At 45.9% G+C, this 14,456-nt stretch overlaps 1 protein-coding gene across 1 annotated transcript in view; it reads left to right on the top strand.

Annotated features, from left to right (window-relative positions):
• The window catches only part of LOC137426594 (synaptosomal-associated protein 25), a 121,460-nt gene that overhangs the window by 98,059 nt on the left and 8,945 nt on the right, over positions 1–14,456 (top strand). The gene's annotated exons all lie outside the window — the stretch shown is intronic.

The following is a 14,456-nucleotide window of genomic DNA, read 5'->3' as shown; positions in this document are numbered from 1 at the left end:
TGTGTTTGTGGGATGTAGGATGGGGGTTTGGGAGGGGGCGGCTACCTTCCCTGCCTTTTTACCTCGTGCACATGAAGCAAAAAGCGGGGTAATAAGGATCACTTCACTTTGTCTGTGTGTCTGTCTGTCTACAAATGTCAGTTTATGATCGAACACAACTTCATTTCAATTGAATGTTATATTTTGAGCATGAATCAGCAAATTAACTTGAAGTTTTGCACTACTCTGGCTCCGAATTCATTCCAATCGCATGTGTGCAGAGAGGTGTGAGATAAAAACATTTGTCTGGCAGTCAAACAAAAATGGAAAATCATTCCAAGCAGGAAACTTACTGTTTTTAAGGACGTCAGGAAGGACACAAACAATAAACATCAATAACTAATGTGACGTGTTAAATAAGTTGGTGTATAAGACGCTGCATCAACAGCAGTAAACTTCCAAATTTATTTTGTATAACCTTTAAAATATTTATTTTATTTCAATTGAATTATATACTTGAACACGAGAACACATCGCCTTTTCAAAGCCTTCCATTTAGTAGTACTGTACTTGGAGAGAATATGATGGTATTTTATGTCATCATGACCAATCAAATTGCTGCTCGCCGATCCCGCCCCATGTCCTTGTTCCGTAAAATGTTTTTTTTACTTAGCCAGGTCCACATATTCATATATATATATATATATATATATATATATATATATATATATATATATATATATATATATATATATATATATATATATATATATATATATATGTATATATATATATATATATTCACATATGCATATATATATATATATTTTTTTTTTTTTTAATATATATATATATTGGGTGCCATTTGGGTGCCATTAAAAAACGATCTTGCTTCGCAACTCAAACCAATGATGACGTCATCACTGCACGTTGGAATCTACTGCTATGGAACACTGTTCAACAACTACTGGAGATTGTAATAACACAAGTAAAAATAAAATTAATCAAATTGAATGAGAACATCAGCCAAAAGAAGGAGAAGATGTGGAAGAATGTGAATCCTGGACAATACCACCACATAATGTGCTCATTCAATGATAAGCTAATGGCTGCTAAACACGACATTGTTAAAGTTAAGGAAAGGAAACTTAAACGTGATGAAATGTTATGCAAGCATATAAAACCATCTCAAGAGAATACACCCATTGCAAACAATAACCAGGTAACTCCAACCACCACTCCCAACAACTTTTCTCCAACCACTTCTGACCAACCACTACAACCACTTCCAACCACTTCTCCACCAATTCAACCACTCCATCTTCAACCACCCCAACCACTCCAACCACTTCCAACCACTTCTCAAACCACTTCTGACCAACTTAAGCATAAACACAAAAATCGACATTATCGTAAAAAACAATACACAAACCGCAGACATCATTACATGCAGAACCGTTCCTCCATGGAAATGAACACAGCTGAGGTTGAAAATAGTCAAACCAACAACAATAGAACTTCTACTGCAACCAAACTTGTAGATCTACCTAAACTCGGGATCATCAATCTTTCCAATCATTCCCTCAGTGAGGCGGAAATAAACCTGCTCTCTAAGGGTTTAAAATTTTGCCCAATCGCTCCACAAATAGACCAATTACAATTGAAAGAAGATTTAAAAGATTTCTGTAGGCGAATGACATTAAAGGCACACTTTGCTAAAGTACACCCAGCACCATCAACGCCACAACAAACAACACCAACAACCACGCATACAATCACATACACCGATACTAATACACCACAACTCACTTTACCTAAACCAAAAAGCACCTGGACACCACGTGTTGACAATCCATATCTACATGTCTATATGGAACAAGTGAGCAATGAAATTGAAAAGGTGGCACAAAAATATAATTGTTCCAGACATAAGGACAATCTTACAAAGGCAGAGCGACGAGCACTTCACAATCTCCAAAATAATGAAAAGATAGTCATAAAGCCAGCAGATAAAGGTACTGCCATTGTCATTATGTCGACTGCCGATTACGTTGCAGAAGGTAATCGTCAACTACATAGTGATACTTACAAAGAGCTCCCATCCGACCCTACCCTTTTACATCTTGAAGAGGTTAAAAAGGTAGTAGATTCTATTCGGGTGGATAAAACCATCAAATCTCGCTTGGTTCCGAAAGATCCTCATTGCCCTAACCTTTATTTTCTTCCTAAAATACACAAGGTAAACAATCCAGGTAGACCAATCGTATCTGGCTGCACATGTCCAACTGTTCTCATATCAAAATTTGTTGACTGTCATTTACGTCCTCTCGTGTTGAAGCTCTCCTCATACCTCAAGGACACAACCAGTTTTCTGACCCACATCCAAGGATTGAACAGAATATACTCACCTTTCAACTCCAAAACCATTTTAGTCACAGCAGATGTTACATCCCTCTACACTAATATTCCACATTCAGAAGGCCTGTCTGCATGCCGCAAAGCCCTCGATACACGACAAGTCCCAATGCCACCTACTCAAGACCTTATGCGCCTATTAGAACTGACTCAAACTGAATAATTTCCAATTCAACGGACGACATTACATTCAAACTCAAGGTACCGCTATGGGTACCCCTGTTGCACCATCGTACGCTAACATCTTCATGGGAATGATAGAGGCCAAGATCAATGCACAACCTCATCACGGAATCTTGGAAAAATCCTGGGTACGTTATATTGATGACATCCAGTTCATCTGGTCAAAATCCCCCCGTAGTCTCACACAATTCCAAAATGAATTAAATTTGATTCATCCGACCATCAAGTTCACATTCGACAGCTCACAGTCCGAAGTTCACTTTCTAGACACATCACTCACGCTTCAAAATAACAGACTCGAAACAGAACTATACACCAAACCAACAGACACTCACTCTTACCTTCTCCCTTCTTCATCTCATCCTAAACATACAATTGCAAGCATACCATACAGTCAAGCACTCAGAGTAAGACGCATTTGCTCAACAAAAATGGCAGAAGAAACTTCTCTCTGCCAATTAGAAACACACTTCATTGCAAGAAACTATGACCCTCACTCTGTGAAAGAAGCAATAACCCGAGCAAAACACATACCGAGAGCAGACCTTCTGACTTACAAACCCAAACCTGCAACTAACCGTGTCCCACTGGTAACCACCTACTCTGCTACCTCATCCCAATTGCCAAGTATTCTGAATAAGGCCCTTCCTCTCCTCCATCAATCAGAAACACTCGGCACCACATTTCCTCAACCTCCACTAACATCATTTCGATGTGGTCGGACACTCAGGGACCTCTTGGTAAAAGCAAAGCACCCACAGCCCCACAACAAAGAAACTAGGATCCCTGGCTTCTATAAATGCACAGCAAACAAATGCATTATTCACAAGCATTTACTAGAAGGAAACAAATTCTGTAGTTCTAGCACTGGACAAAAATTCCCCATCACCTCCTATATGAACTGCAAATCTACATGGGTCATATACCTAATCACTTGCCAAAAGTGCACCAAACAATATGTTGGAAAAACTGAAAATACACTCTGCACACGATTTAATAACACCCGGTCAGAAATCAATAACCTCCACACCAGTGAGGGCAAATCTCTACCTTACACGATACACTTTAATCAACCGGATCACTCTATAAATGACATTCAAATCTCTGCCATTGAATCAATCACAAATCGATCACACACCACGATTCTGAAACGTGAGTCCTTTTGGATACACAAACTTCGGACAAAAGTCCCTCATGGCATAAATTTTGATGACTAAAGCATGTTCCTACATCAACCCAATCAAATTGTTAACCGTAACCCATTCATTCCTTCATTCATTCATTCATCATTCATTCATTCATTCATTCTACCTTTATATGTCATTTATATAAATATATAAATATATTATATGAATATAAATGGGATATGAATATATGCTTGTGTGTTTATGTATGTATATCTCTATATTTGTATATGCACGTGCACCCTAACTGTAACGCAAACGGTCACTTCCGTTGAACTTGGGGCCGGTGAGTGAACTTTGGCGTGGCTCTTCCTTCTGTATGCATTTTCTACACACATCACACATCTCACACACATATCACTATACATACTTGACTGATATACATGCCTGCTGTTTTTGTAGACTCAGGGGAAGACCTTTGTTGGTCGAAAGCTTGTCGACAATTAAAGATCGACGTCCTGAAGCTACGTCCGCGTCTTATTTAATCTAACGATTATATATATATATATATATATATATATATATATATATATATATATACACAAAGAATTAAGTTAAGCACCCCTACACAACGAATTAAGGTAAGCACCCCCTAATATATATTCTTTGTGTATATGTATACATTGGCATATATTCTAAGGTATGTGAGATCAAATAATGATTGGTATGACATTAGCAATTATCCATTGATGAAATTGAGTGATCAAAGTGAAAAAAAGTGATTGGTTGAGTCAGTGATCCGATCACGTGGGTCCTACACACGTTATTGACGCAAAGATCGCTAGAGGTCTTCTCAGAACAATGACTGTACGTTAGAAAACATAAACGTCATCCACACTGTCCGTGATGGACCTATAGCTCCATACTTAAATTGAGGTGAAAATATGCCTAAAATTCCCAAAAAATTTCACCTTAAATTATTCAGAATAAAATATTGAAAACGGCATGATTGTTATGTTTTTATGTGACCATAATATCACTTCTCCAGAAAATATAGCAATATCATGGGTATATTACACTGTTTTGACGACAACAAACTTGTAATGTGCGAGGTTGTAAAAAAACGGGGGGGGTGCTTAACTTAATTCTTTGTGTATATATATATCCATCCAAAGAAGCGCACTGACCCTATGACATGACCACTCCTGTATCCTCAGATGCATATGGCTGTCGAAGCAGATTCTTGAATATTGGGCACACTCCCGTTCAGAGCGTCCCTCCTACACAGGACACTCAAATGGCTTATTCATTGCAGAAAGCTGGTGCTCATTTCGCCATCCTCGGAAGGATGACAGGCTGCGTCAACCCCACCTGGCGTAATTCAATGACCATCCAGGATTTGAGCTCAGGATCCCTAGAATCCTAAGCCAGCACCCTATCCATTAAGCCAATACCAGACATACACTACCGGTCAAAAGTTTTAGAACACCTCAATTTTTCCAGTTTTAATTGAAATTTACGCAGTTTAATGTCTCAATGTACTCTGAAATTAAGCATAGAACAAATAAACAATTGGAGATAAAAAAAAGAAATCATAGAATCATTTTGTTTAACAAATTGTAATTTTAATTTTTGACTCGGCAAAGTAGCCACCTTTTGCAGATATAACCACCGAACACACTCGTGGCATTCTTTCTACATTGGAAATCAAATATTGTTCGGGAAGTTCTTCCCAACAGTGTTACAGAAGTTCCCACAAATGTGTTGCACTTGTAGGTTGCTTTGCTTTCACCCTTCTGTCCAGTTCATCCCAAACCAGCTAGATTGGGTTTATGTCTGGAGACTGTGCTGGCCATTCCATGATTTGAAGCCTACCGTCTTGTTCTTTTCCTCGAAGGTAGTTTTGACATAGCTTGGAGGTGTGTTTAGGGTCATTATCTTGCTGTAGGATGAACCCCTGACCAACTAGGCATAGACCAGAGGGTTTGCATGGCGCTGCAAAATGCTGTGGTAGCCCTTTTGGTTCAGGGTGCCAGTCACTCTGTGCAAGTCGCCGACTCTGGATCCAGCAAAAGAGCCCCAGACCATCACGCTTCCTCCTCCATGTTTGACAGTTGGTGTCACACACTGAGGAACCATCCTTTCGCCTACTGGATGGTGTACAAAAATCCTGCGTGATGAACCAAAGATTTCAAATTTTGATTCATCGGTCTTCATAAGACCTTCTTCCAGTCTTCAGTAGTCCACTGGCGGTGCTTCATGGCCCAGGCAAGCCTCTTTTTCTTATTTTGCCATCTTAGCAATGGCTTTCTTACTGCCACTCGACCTGTCAAACCTGCAGCTCGAAGTCTTCTCTTCACATTTGAAACTGAGACTTGCTTACTTCGACCAGTGTTAAGCTGTGCTTGAAGCTGTTGTCCTGTGAGCCACCTATCACGCAAGCTGTTGACTCTCAGAAACTTGTCTTCTGATTCTGTTGTGGCTTTGGGTCTGCCAGACCTCTTCTTGTCAGAGTTTCCTCCAGTTTCCAAGTGCATTTTGATGGTGTAGGAAACTGTACTCACTGACACCTTGGCTTTCTTTGCAATTTCTCTAAAGGAAAGACCTACACTTTTAAGGGTTATAATGCTCTGTCTGTCTTCCTTTGTTAATTGCCTTTTTCTCGCCATTAGGATAGCAATATACTACTTCCTGCAGTGCAATATTGTCCAAATAATGCTTGAGAGGGTGTAATAACAGTCTGTTCCAATACTGCTTTTATACAGACAGGGGGTTTGCAATCAAGTAATCAGCAGAGGTTGGGACACCTGTAGGAATTGTTTGCATCAACTTTCAAGGCTTAATTTACTTACATTGCTGCAGAACAGCTGGAAGTTGTTAACCCATTACTTGTTCCCTGAAGAAGACCTTTTTTTTTTACAATATAACTGCAATTTACATTATTTTCCTGTTTTTGCTAACCGAAACTTTTTTTTAACCTCGAGCAGTTTACTGCTTACCTTTGTACCATTTCAGGTTATTCACTGGACTTGAATTGCTTAAATTTCAATAAAAACTGGAAAAATTTAGGTGTTCTAAAACTTTTGACCGGTAGTGTATGACTATATATATATATATATATATATATATATATATATATATATATATATATATGTATATATATAATTTTATAAACAGGAATCAAATTCCTGCGAGGGGCTAAGTGTGAAAAAATTCTGACTCAATGTTCGAACCACGGACCTCCGTTGATTACACGTCAACAGCCCACTGCGCTATTGAGCCAGACGCAATCTCCTCAGAACCTTTCCACACTTAACACTGCGAGCTTTATAATGGCCGATATCTTACGTGCCTGCAAGGCAGACCCCTAATGTTAGCGTAAGTATATGTATTTATTTCCACAATATATATATATATATTGTTACGATTTTGCGAAGCCCGTTCCCTTTCCAAGGGGAGATTAAGCCCTTACGCACGTGGTCTCAAGCCGAGGAAAAAGGGGGCGGAACCACAAGAACAAGGTGTGGCACGTGAACTCATCATCAGAGGTGGAGCCAGCGAGCCCTTGCCGGCCAACCAGCGCCGAGGTGAGCCGACCGGTAGGCGTGTCATCGGAGCCGACGGCTTGATACCACAACGGACAATAAAAGCGGCTGTGAGGGACTGCTTCAGCAGATGAGGTGAGAAGGAGATCAGATGAGGTGAGAAGGAGTGCGGGTCGATGAGCTGGAGCGGAGCTGGGAGTGCGCCACGGACTGCTTTTGGTACGAGCTGCGCCACGAACTGCTGATGGTAACGGACTGCGCAGGGGACCGTTGATGATACGAACCTTGTTCGAGAGAGAGAGAGAGCGTTGGCACGAGCCATATATTACGTACGCCGTATCCCAGTTTCCCCGATATATGTAACGTCCGCTCGCGGTCCACGATACGCGCTCGCTGCCTGCCAGGGTTTCCCGCCATGACGCGAGTCCACTCCTGGAGCCGGACCTCAATACCCTACCGTCTGCCTGGACCTTCTCCTCCTTCCAGCCATTCCTTCCTGCCATTCCCTGTCATGTAAGTCTGTTTGTTTGTCCGGGGTTGTAATATAAGACTGTTTTAAGGTTGCCCTGTGTATCTGCTTCTTCCTCTTCACTGGACATTCTCTTTCGTTTCTTCTTTGGTTTTGGTTTTGTATATAATTAATAAATTACACCTGTTCCTTTACCCTTCGTATTCTTTGCTTCCTCTCGTCTGATCGTCTTAGTCTTTTCCCCATTGAGTACCTGTGGCGCGATTTGGCCAACCGCTATAGTCGGGTTTAGTCCTTTTGTTAACGGCCTGAGTCGTGGCTCGCTTCGCTCGGCGTGTCCATTACAGCCGTGGCTCGGGCGGGGCTCATTTCCTCGCTTACCGGAAGGCGCTGGTAATTAGGTCATAGGAATAATTTCCCGACTACCCTATTCAGCGCTGACCGGAAGTGACGTCATAGCTCCAGGACTCGGACGGCCAGTGTGATAGATGAGGGGATTAAACCCCCCTCGGTAAGGGGAGTGCCGAAACCGAGATCCGTAACAATTGGTGTCGAGGAGTTGGGATTTGGACCCGAACCAAATTTTTAAAACATCTGAAAAATTTGGTCAAAAATTTACGAGCGGCCGAAATTTTGTTTAACACCCAAATTAAATCGTGCCATGGATGATCAAGGCGATCGGGTGCCGGTCGGGGAAAATGAGGAGTTAGAGGCAATCCAGGGCCCCAGGGAGGAATTGGGAGAGGGGGAGGAGGAGAGCAATAAGGGTGCGGTAGCGGGGGTTGCAGGCGCACAAGATGGCGGCGCCTCGCACGAGGTTAGAGAGGCACAAAATGGCGCCTCGCACATGGCGGCAGGGGCTGCGCTCGCTGCGCAATTGGGAGGAATGAATATGCAGGACCTCGTTGCGCAGCTGCAGGCAGCCCTACAAATGAGTATGGGAAGCCAAATTGAGCGATTGGGAGGCCAAATTGGAGCAATGAGGGACGAAGCAAGGGGTACCAGTGACCAAATTGGGAAGTTAGACAGCAAATTTGGGGGATTAGAAAACCAAATTGGGGGATTAAGGAAAGAGATGGGAGAAATCAGGGCTGATAGTGAGGGAATGGAAAGTAGAATGGGGGAGCGATTAGAAAGCCAAATTGGGGGGCTAGAAAGCAAATTGGGAGGATTAGGGGGCCAATTGGAGGACGTGGGTATCCAAATAGGGGAAATGAAGGATGGGTTAACGGGGTTGGAAAATAGAATGGCCGCCCAGGAGAACCAGATGGAAGGGGTGAAGAATGGGTTAACGGGGCTAGAAGACAAGATGGGAGGCAAATTGAGGGAGATGGGGGAGCAATCCGCCCTGGAAATTAAACAGATGGGGGATCAGATAGAGGAGGTAAAAAACGGGTTGGAAAGTAAATTGGATGCCCAAAGGAATGATTTGGAGCAGATGAGGGCGGCATCTACCAAAGAGATGGGAGAGATGGGGGAGGATATAAGGCGCGGAGTGAGCGAAGAGGTCGCGGGAGTACGCGACGAGGTGAAGCGGGGTGAGCAGCGCATGGAGAAAGAGGTGAGGAAGAGTACGGCGAGGTTACAAGGGGGTATAGAGGAGTTGACGCAGGGAGTAGGGCAGCTGATAGTGGGACAGAAGGAGCTTGGGGAGCAGGTAGAAAAGAACACAGCGGTAATAGGGGGGTTGAAAGCGACGCAAAAAGAGATAAAAAAGGAATTAATGGCGACCAAGAAAGAATGTCAGATGGTACACGAGGGGTTGACAAAGAGGTGGACGAGGTGACAGAGACATTGGAGACGAAAGAACGGGAAGTCAGGAAACATATAGAAACGACCAAGGTAGCGCTAGAGGAAGAAATCGAGGGGGCGCACCGGGAAATAAAAGAGGTGAAACAGAAGTTAGAGGAGGTGGAAGAAGGAGTGAGTGAAATTAAAAAGAGACGGAGGGAGACTAAGAAAGAGATAAAGGAGGAGGTGATGGAATTGGTGCAATGTCTGTGCTCACAGCGTGATGATGTGCTTACTGATCAAATAGAGTTTGCAGGTGGCGGAGGAGGAGCGAAGGAGAAGAGGCGCCGAACTGAGTGGCGATAGGCTCGGAAATGTATATGGTGTGAGGGGAGATTCAGCGAGATTGGGTGTTGGTCTAGACCCGGGCGTTCGTGAGAGGCCGCTGGTAAGGTGCGCGACTAGTGCAGAGTGCGTGGAAGGAGGAGGTGTTTGAGGAGGTCCGACTATGGGGAGTGCGAAAGGTATTGGTGAGCCAGGGTGTGCGGTGGTGATTGGGTGTGTGCAAGAATGCACCCCCATGAGTGGTGCGGAGTATGTACCAGGAGAGGGTGCGCAAGAAGGTGCGCGAGGAAGGTGTGTAACAGAGGAGTGCATGATAACAGAGTGTGCTGTCGAGAGTGAGAATGAATGCACGACAGAGTGCGGGAGTGAATGCACGACAGAGTGTGGTGGTGAGAGTGACACGGAGTGTGAGTTGGTTGTGGCGAGTGAGAAAGAATGCACACCTGGAATGGTTGAGTGTGTGCGGGAATGCACACCTGAGTTGGTGGTGAAGCGCGTGATTGGGTGTGCAAAAGAGTGCACACCCATGGTTGTCACAGAGGATGTGACCGAGGAGTGGGCGCGAGGAGGTGTGTTGATGAAGTGTGCGAACGACGAGCGTGCGCCAAGGTGTGCGAGGAGGTGTGCGGTGGTCAGGTGTGTAACGAAGTCTGTGAGCGGAATGAGTGTACCTGGGTGGTGTGTAAGAGAAAGTGCAATAACAAAGTGCGTGGGATGTACGAGCGGTGTTGGAGCGCCGGGTTTGGTGAGTGTGAAAGGGGTCGCGTATGCGTGTGAGCATGCGATTAAGGCATCGACGTTAACCGGGTTAGCGTCTAGCCCGACGTATAGCCGACGCGAGCTCTCGGTCCGTGCCGGTCGGTGTACTGTGGGAGCCGGCGGGGATCGGTGTCGCGTCACTCCTCTTCGGAGCGCCGCGCACGATCCGGGCCGGGCCCCGCCCTGCACGGTCGCGTCCGTGCTTTGCCAGGCGAGCAGGCGGCCCGGTTCGAGGGAAGGTAGGAGGGGTCGGAACGGCGCCCCCTTGTGGTTGTGGCGTTCCGGCCGGGCAAGATTGGGCCATCAGGCAGGAGACCGGAAGGCTCCGTGCCGAGGTGAACCTAGGAATCTCGGCCCGATGAAACCTCCTCCCCTGAACCGAATGCCGGACGGACCCAACCGCAGGAGACCAAACCACCCAAATTCATTGCTCGGCTTTGCGAAGCCGAGCTTTGTACATGTAATGACGCACCGAGGCTCAAGTTTAATGGACATTTGGTAGGGATAGGGAATATGATTGGCAAATTGGATGGGCAAATTGGATTGGTAATTTTGATTGGCAAATTTGATGGGGAAATTGATGATGGGGGAGGTGATAGTGAGAGATGCCCGATGTGGAGGGATGGTAAATCCACCATCCCTCACATCCCCAGGGCACATGAGCAGTAGTTTATGGGGTTTTGGCTGTGCAAACGAGCCTGGGAGGGTTAGGATAAAATGATAGAATTTAGAAGGATGACCATAGGTAACTGTAGAGTTAAGTAGCGACATGTACCTGTAGAGGGGACGTAGCAGATTAGTTGGATGATAACGACGTGGGAGCGCTTAGTATAAGGGAAGACTGGGGAGCGTGAGTTTCAGAGGGGAGTAGTCAGCTTAGGTGATGCAGTGTGTGTGCAGGAAGTTCTTTGTGGTGAGCATGATGATTGGCATGATGTGCATTGAGTTGAGTGTGTTGTATTGAATGAATGGTCCTGGAGGAGAGACGGGTGCAAGTGCCACCAGGTGTACAGGTGAAGCACAGGTGTATGGAGAATGGTTGGATGAAATGAATGGTATGGAATGCATGGATTATGGAGTGATGGAGCATGGAATAAATGGAGTATGGAATAGATGGAATGGAGTATGGAATGGATGGTGTGGAGTGAGTAGTGTGGAATACGTGGAGTGGAGTGGTTGGTGCGAAAGGAGTGGATGGGGAAGATGGACCCCTTTCACGAATACACGGGGAGGGTAGTTTAAAAGTAGGTAGAGGGAGTAGGTAAATTGTGGTTGGATATTGGCATCTGTGGTGCGAGTAGTTGCACAGAGTGTTGGATGGGTGCATTAGTGAAGTCAATTGGCTGGGCGTGTGGCCTGTTAGTGTGTGTATGGTTAAATGGGCACTCCGCCACTGTTAGTCTGTCGGCCAGGTGAGGCCGCAGGTAGGCTCTGGGAGCCAGTAGAGTTGTTCAATGGGGCCCGAGGATCCAGAGGACGGACCCGGGTAGCCCGACGCCAGAGAGGGCGGTAGTGGGGTGAGAGCGCCAGAGGGCCTTCCCCAGGTAGGTTAGGGTAAGGAGCAGGTAAGCTCGGAGGCAACTACAGTGGCGGAGGTGTGCAGGTGAGCGGACCTGCTGGGAGCGCCACACGACCCAGCCCGGAAATTGTGCGAAGGCACAGGGTGAAGAATCGGGGGAGTGAGACCCCAAATTGGTGAGCACCACAGTTTGGTCAATGGGAGTTCGGTTCTTAGAACCACATAGTGTAAGATGGCCAATCGTTTGGCAGGGAAAGACCCCGGGTAGAGTAAAAGTGTTAAAGTCATTTAGAAGTATAGTTCGGATTGAAATCCCTTCGCACCATATGCAGCCACTCACCTGAGGTGATGATATGATTCCACACCATGTTTGTTTGTTTTTTTTGTTGCAAATGTTTGGAATGGTGAGACGCATCATGACGTGGGGGTGACATTGTGCTTGTTGTTCCATCTCTTCCTCCTTAGGAGGAATTGATGAGAAATTGGGCTTGATGGCAAATTTGGTTAGAGGGATTGTGGACGAATTTGGTATTAGGGCAGATATGGGGGAGACAAGACGATAGCGACGAATTTGTAAATGTGTAGAATTTTGTAAATACGGGGTAAGGGCAAGGGTCGGGTAGGTGACAGGGGGGGGGGGGGTGACATACGGTAGGGACGAGCTTTCTCCGCTCGCTCCCATGCGCACCTCACCTCTGCATTACCTTGCATTAATGTGTACCCTTGCGACCTTGCCCCGATGCTTGCTGTGTCCTTCCTTCCCCACTCATGGCTTGTTTCTTTTGGGTCCGGGGGGAGAACGCAGGTAGCCGCAGTTGTGTGCCTGAGCCGCCGCTGCACAGCCTGCCTGGACCGGTACACCACCTTATGGACCGCACGACTTGCGGCCTAGCACCACCATATGGACCACAGTTCTGTGGCTAAGCACCACACTTATGGACCCCACGTGTTTGGGCCTGGCCCCTCTGCTGGGACCGGCCATGGTGGCCAGAGACAAGCTTGCTTGCGGACCACGGTGAGGTGGCCCCTATGCCATACAGGTGGACCACCCTTATTTGGCCCCTGTTGGCCATAAATAAAAAGATGGACGCATTGTGTGCCTTTTAAAATTATTACAAATAGGCAGCAAGCCACAAGAACGACATCAAGAAACATCGGGCCAGCAGAGCAGGAGCTGACAAGAACAAGGTCATCAGTTTGTTATTATTGAAATGTGATGACATGTGTGAAATAAGCACTGGATGGTGCTTTTCATGCTTTTGGTGCTTATTGGTGCTTTGGTGCTTTGGTGAATTGTAATGCTCTTGTGCTCGGGGGTGCACTGCAATATCAATTGTGCATCCCCGGGCATGTGGGTATGGTGTATTGGTGCAGTGCAGTGCATGCTCCTTCCTCTTGCAAAATATATTTTTGTCTCCCAAAATGACAGGTCCTGGGTTCGCATTGTAAATACCAAAGAGTCTTGTAAATGATGCTCCCCACCGTATGTGTTTAGTTTGAAGACAATTCCGTGATTAGGTTATCCTGTGGGCGTGAGGCTGCAATTCACGCACAGAGGTCGGCTGCTGGACCAAGTTGTCGATTTGACACGTTAATTCTGCCCACAAGTTCTCTATCGGCTTCATATCCGGGGACATGGCAGGCCACTCCATATGCTCTCCACCACGGTCAGCAAGAAAGTGTTGGATCATGCGAGCACGATGAGGCCGTGCATTGTCATCTTGGAAGACAAAGTTTCCTCGAAAGGCTGCACGAGCAAATGTAAGCAATGTTTCTTCCAGAATGACCCTGTACTTGAACTGGTTCAGGTTTCCATTCAGAACAACCAGGTCAGTTTTGCCCCCTGCATGAAAAGCAGCCCAAACGGTCACCCCACCACCTCCAGCTTGGACTCTTGGCACTATACAATCTTCGTTGTGGGCTTCATGCACTTGTCTGTGCACTCGTACGTGGCCATCTTGACGATAGACCAGAAATCTAGACTCGTCACTGAAGTCCACGTGATTCCAGTGTCCTGGCTGCCATTGGCGGTGCTCTCTGGCCCTCTGCAATCGGCGCTGGCTGTGTCGTCTGGTCAGGCGTGGCTTTCTCAGGGGACGCCTGGCACGATAGCCTGCTTGAACCAGTCGTTGGTTGACTAGCCTTCTGGATACAGGCACATTTGTCAGTTGCTGCCACTCAGCCCTAAGCCGATTAGCTGACTTGGTACGGCCATTGCAGACTAACCGGTGCAGCTGGCTCTCATCTCTCCTTGTGGTTCTGCGTGGACGTCCTGGCCTTGGTATTGGAGTAGGGACACCCCTCTGAGCATTTCGTTTCAGGATCTTTGACACCTGACCTTGAGTGATGCCATACTGCCGAGCAATAGCACGCTGTTTCATGCCAGA

This window comes from Myxine glutinosa, chromosome 5 (assembly GCF_964187855.1).
Source record: "Myxine glutinosa chromosome 5, kmMyxGlut1.1, whole genome shotgun sequence".
NCBI lineage: Eukaryota > Metazoa > Chordata > Myxini > Myxiniformes > Myxinidae > Myxine > Myxine glutinosa.
Note: the sequence above shows the minus strand (reverse complement) of the source record. Positions and strands in the feature narration are given on the sequence as shown.